A 5,904-nucleotide genomic window follows, 5' to 3' on the forward strand; every position below is an offset into this window, starting at 1 on the left:
GCGCAAGTCTCAGCTCTGCTTTCCCACCACCTCTTCGGGGGCACTGCCGGCCCCGTTCCCTTTAGAATCCCCCAGTGCGCTTATCAACGAGTAAACAAACAGAAGTAGCTCAAAGAGTTGGTATTAGTTGATGTGAAACCGCCTCCGGGCCCCCTCTTCGCCGGGCCTGGCCGCAGGGCCGGAGCCTTTCCCCCAAATTCCGGGCCTGCGCCCGGCGTCGCCTCAGAGTCCTTTCTCGGGACCCACGGCTCGCGGCGCCTGCGGCGCGGGCGCAAGCGTACCCGCGCACGCGCGGGGGCGGGGGGTTCTCACTCCGGTCGCGCCCACCTGGCTTCCGGCCTCCGCGTCGCGCGCAAAGCCGTCGAAGAGGGCCGTTGGGTTCAGGCGCGAGGCCGTCGGGACCTCAGAATCAGCGTGGCCCGGCCCCTGTGAGGGTGTGCGCGCCGCTGGTCTCAGAGGCCGTGGGGTGAGATGCCAGACGGCGGTCGGCGAGACAGAGGTTTCCCGGAATCGTATTTGGGGGCTCGTAAGACTTTTCTCCCCTAAGAGGGCCTGAGGGGAGGCCGGTGGGACACAAACTAGGCCTCGCCCTCCCTTTCTAATCCCCGCCCACGTCACCCTACCCCGCCAGTCTTCGAGGCCCCCTCTGCACCTTCTTCCCCACCCCGCCCTGTTTTCCTTCTCGTCCTCCCCCACCCCCCTTCCCATCTTTTCTCTCTGCCTCTCCCTTCTCTTCTGCCCACTCTCCCCTCTGGGACCCTCTCCTCTCCCACCGTCTTCCCTCTTTCTTCCCCTTTGCTCGCTTGCTCTCACTCCCCTCTCCGGCATCTACCCTTCCCTCCCCGCCACCACTCTCTACGTGGGTCTGTTTGATTGCTCATCACCTCTTAATCGTTTCTTAGTTTGTATGGAAATAAACAATCTCCGGATATGAGGGTAATTTCATCTTTTTTAGCATAATCCAGTTTCTGGTATACAAGGGGGCGCAGCCTAAGTATCAAACTCATAAAAGAAAGAGCGTGCTCCCCACGCTCAGGGTTTTTAGGGGAGTAGGACAAGACCACCGGTTCTTTTGATCTCTGACCCGGCCACTGCCTAGGCTCTGGAGCCCCAAAGGGCCGTGGTGATTGTTGTGAGTGGCACGCGGGGTGGTGAGCACCTGGGGGCAGGGATGGAGGCTCGTGGCCCTGGCGGAGCCCCGAAGCTGTGGCCCCAAAGCTGGCGCCCTAAGGTGAGGGCCTCCCAGCTCCTCACAGACTCTTCCAGACCAGTTCCTGGAAGTCGTCTCGAGCCAGCCACGGAGCAGCAGGGCACGTCTCCAGGTTACTCGGTTCTGTTGCGCCGCGGACTCAGCCCTGGCTTTCCCTCTGCGTCAATTCATTCTTTGGAGAAAGGCCAGAAAAAAACAATGGCTCTGTCCAGCCCGAGGTTCATGGTGTCCGAGAGCCTGGATTCCCTTGGCAATCTTTCCTACTCTCCCAGAGGCAAATTACCCAGAGCCCTGAGCCCACGCCCACGTGGTTTCTTTCTTTTTGCCGTTAGTGTGTTGACCTTATCTGTTTTAAAAAATTATGTGTAATATACATTGTGTATAACAAATATATTCTTAACAGAAATGTATTAGCAGTGGGCACAAGTGAAAAGAGTCTTCCAGGAAAAACAGATAGCCAAGACTAGAACTGGGGGGACTTAGGGCCACAATACAACTCATGCTTCTATTGGATAAGTGGCTTTGGGCAAGTCACTAACTTGCTCTTTCCCTTCATATCATCATTTACTAAATGAAGTTGTTGAGTAAGCTATATGATACTGTGGTCTTGTTTCAACCTAAAGAATCTCCCCCACAAAGAAGCTTTTTTAAGAAATCTGATTAGCTTTTGAATTAGTGGGTTTTGCTTTTCTTCCTTTTAACCCTTTTTATCTCTATTACATTCAGAGAAGGAAAGTTGGGAAACAGCTACATCAAAAAGAAGAAAACATTCAGAGAAGTCTTTAAAAAGTGGGGAAAGAGAAAGAAAGTGAAGAGATCAATTAATGTAACTTTTAAAAAAATGTACCCAATTTCCCCAATGAAGATAAAACTAAACAGGGTCTTTGGGACCTCAGCTTCTGGTTCACATTTACAAAGGAACACTGATGCTCAAGTTTGTCAAGGGCAGGGCGTGCGTTGGCTTCATAGGTCCCAATCATACTCTAAATGGAACACCCCAGGTTGCTAAATGGAATACTCTGTATCTTAGTTGCTTGTTCCATCAGGTGTGTCTAAAAGCTGTTGTCTTACTCTTCTAGGGGTGAGTAGTGGAACCTGGTCCAATGTAAAATGGAGAAATAAGGACCAGGTGCAGAAGAGTGAAATGTGGTTTAAGGCATCACCAATAACATGCCACCTTAACTCAAAGTCCTGCCTTTGGTTTCTTACGTTTACACACAGCATAGCCAATGGCTAAAAACTCTCCTCCTAAATTCACTCCTTCATTAATAGTTTGTATCTGTTATGAGCTAAGCACTAGGGGTTGGGTGCTGGGGATACTATATGGAACAAACGTTGGGGTCCAATTTACAGGGTAGTGAGACAGATGGGTAGACTGAAAAGTGCTGTTACATAGGTATCATGGGAGCATTAAGAAAAAAACATCAGGGGAGGCTGAGTGGCTCAGTTGGTTGGGCAACCGACTTCATCTCAGGTCATGAGCTCACAGTTTGTGAGTTTGGGCCCCGCGTTGGGCTCTGTGCTGACAGCTCAGAGCCTGGAACTTGCTTCAGATTCTGTGTCTCCCCATCTCTCTACCCCTCCCCTGCTCACGCTCTGTGTCTCTCTGTCTCTCAATAATAAATAAATGTTAAAGAAAAAAAATTTTTTTAAAGAAAAAGAAAAAAACAGAGTCAAGATCAAGGAAAAGCTCTCCAGAGGTGTGCCCCTTAAGCTGAACTTTAAGGAGGAAGTTGAAAGGGGCAGTTGGGCAAGGGCGTGGGTTCGGGGCAATGAGTAGGCATTCAGATGACATGCCTGAAGGCCCAAGGCTAGAAATAGCTTCCTTTAAAGAAGTTTAAGTAATCCTTTAAAACAAAAACAAATGGTAGGAATGAAAAATAAAGGAATAGTGGGAAAAACAGCTAAAGACGCAGGCAGAGGCTCCATCTTGAAGAACTTTATGTCCTGAATTTGAACTTTATACCCTGAAAGCTAGGGGAAGCTCTTACAAGGTTTTAAATGGGAAATAAATGAAAAAATTTTCATTTTAGAAAGATCACTTTGATGGGAATGTTAAGGACACAAAGAGGGTTGGGTAGATTATAGGGAAACCAGTTAGAAAACTATTGCAGTAATACCTGATAGAAGTGATGAGAGTCTGAACTTAGATAGTAATAGTGGCTGTAAAATGAAATTGAGGGAGGATAAGGGGAGAGGGAGGGAATGATATAAGAGATAATAAAAGGGACTTGAGAGAACCTGATGACTAATTGCGTGTGAGAGATGAGTGAAATGAATAGAGAAAATTCCCAGGCTTCTAGCTTAGGTATCTAGAGATTTGATAGTGCCACCTACTGAGAGAAAAACCAGGACTGGAACAGAAAGATGATGTGATCAGTTTGGGTGCATGTTGATTTTGTTTTCTCTGTGAGACACCCAGGTAGAGATGTCAGTTGAATGGGTATCTGGGTCTGGAGTTATGTACTGATCTGGGAAGACTAGTAGCTGAAGCCTTGGGTTTGGTGAAGTCACTCAAGAAAAGTGCTTAGTTAAAAAACCAATTTAGGAAACACCATTTAGCAGGCCACCAGAGGAAGAGAAAACCTTGAAGGATACTAAGAAGGAATGACCAGAAAGGCAGAAGGAAAACATAACAATAAGCATCATTTTGGGGGTACCTATTATCTTCTAGTCAATGGCCTGGGATCTTTATATACATTATTTCATTGAATCCTTATAGCAACCCAAAAGGTAGATGTTTTCAAATAGAGAAACTCAAGTGCTGAGAAGTTAAGTAATTTCACTAGGATATGTTTAGCCTCTGAGGTCGGATGAAACCTAGATTGAAATTCCACCTGTCAATAGCTAAGGGATGTGTGCAAATACATAATCTCTCTGACTCTCAATTTCCTCATCCACAAAATAGAACCAAAATAGAACCTACCTCTGAGGATTATTCTGAAGATTAGACGAAATAACATATGTAAAATGCCTGGCACAGAGTGAGTACTCGATACCTGATACTTCCCTTATAAATAGCTATAACCACATATCACTATGTTAACTTGAGTGGCTACTGTGTCCTCTTTAGTTCTTTGGCACAAACATGGACTCCAAATTCTCACCTAAGGTCCATAGTGCACAACTGATTTCTGAGCCGGACTACAATATCATGATAAGCCTTTACTAAAGATGTGGGCATAGCCATATGGGAATGAACACAGAGAGCAACAGAAAGCTAGATAAAGTGAAAGTATATCATTTGATTTTAGGATCTCCTACAGAGTTAGCACCTTCCTGCCTAACTCCTTGGAGAAGTCATCTTTCCCAAACCACCAGGAAGCATTGTCAAATAGTTAATATACAGCAAAGTCCAGTAAGAGTGTGATTCCACAGGGCATCAAGAGTTCTCACTGCCAAGACCCACCTTCCAAGAGACCCTGTTACCTGTTTAAGGAAATGCCCCTTCCAGATGATTAATATGGGGGACGTCCATCACTAAGAGTATGGCCTTACACTATGGCCTCAACAGTAGAGCCTTACACAACAAAATAAGCCCAACGTTCATATAAAAGTTACATTTTTTTTCATAATTCTTAGAAAAGATGAGACTTCTTATATGAACTCTTCTTAATCATTTGTGATCCTTAGGCCATCTTCTACTCCAAAGCCACTCTGAAAAGTGAATTTGGATAAAGCCTGAAGCTTACTATAATCCAAATACAACAAAAAGACATATAGCAAAGGGGACCTACCAAACTGAAAGGAAGAGAAAGGTTTTGTCAGTATAATTGAGAAAGAGCCACAAATTTATGTTTTCACATTTAAAAGATGTAAGTAGATATAGAAATGAATAAATTATTGGTTAGTGTTCACTCATGTGTTTTTAATCCTGTAATATGATTAGGTATTTCAAAGTATAGAGACTTTTGATCATGGCTGTAGTACAATTCATAATGGCAGTTCTTTTTATTTGTTTCTTCACACTTGTTTCAAGGAATGTAGAGACATATTCTGCCCTAGGGCTCCAGTTGGTTTACCTCTAAGGTGAGGATCCCATACAGATTTTTTGAGGGCTAAGTACAGAGAGAGCTTTAGTAAGCAAGAGACTCCACGTTGTGACCTATTTGCCCATTTTAAAAACCATAGCCATTAACCATTTTTATGGTAATAGTTACCTGTGAAATTTAGAAAAGCTGAAATGCATTTCATTGACCCACAGCATCCATTTTTCATGGGAAACTATCCTCTTTAGATTAAGAGTTTTAATGCCATCTGTCAGGACAGCGGTACATCTCCCCCAGACAGCAACAAAAAAGAGAGTTGTGGTTAGACCATGTGGGAAATGCTGGGTTAAACTTTGTTAATTAGGTCTCTTTACTACTGGGTTTGTCAGAGATGTTAACTGCTGATGTGCTTTGTGAAGTTTTAGATGTATTTGACTACCAAATCCTTTTGGCCTCAGAGGGTCTAAAGAGACTTTTGTGTCATGGATCATGCTTTGAAGAAAACTACTATTTGCAGTTACCACCTGACCATTAGTGGGATAGCATCTTCCACTGGAGAAAGTCATTTGAATGCCGTCTCATCACATTCACCTCCACCAATGAGTCTTCCTTATTCCCTCTGTTCCTCCTTCACTGACAAGGGAACCTTCTACATATTGCCACAGAAGTCAACACATATCTGTATCATAACATATTTATTTATTA

At 44.7% G+C, this 5,904-nt stretch overlaps 1 long non-coding RNA gene across 1 annotated transcript; it reads left to right on the plus strand.

Annotated features, from left to right (window-relative positions):
- The first annotated feature begins 347 nt into the window (after positions 1-347).
- Positions 348-5,795, plus strand: LOC125924804 (uncharacterized). The gene is made up of 4 exons (XR_007458586.1): positions 348-526; positions 4,119-4,194; positions 4,844-5,025; positions 5,619-5,795. It is a non-coding gene; the product is annotated as an uncharacterized LOC125924804 (long non-coding RNA).
- The last annotated feature ends 109 nt before the right edge of the window (positions 5,796-5,904 follow it).

Source organism: Panthera uncia, chromosome F2, assembly GCF_023721935.1.
Source record: "Panthera uncia isolate 11264 chromosome F2, Puncia_PCG_1.0, whole genome shotgun sequence".
Lineage (NCBI taxonomy): Eukaryota > Metazoa > Chordata > Mammalia > Carnivora > Felidae > Panthera > Panthera uncia.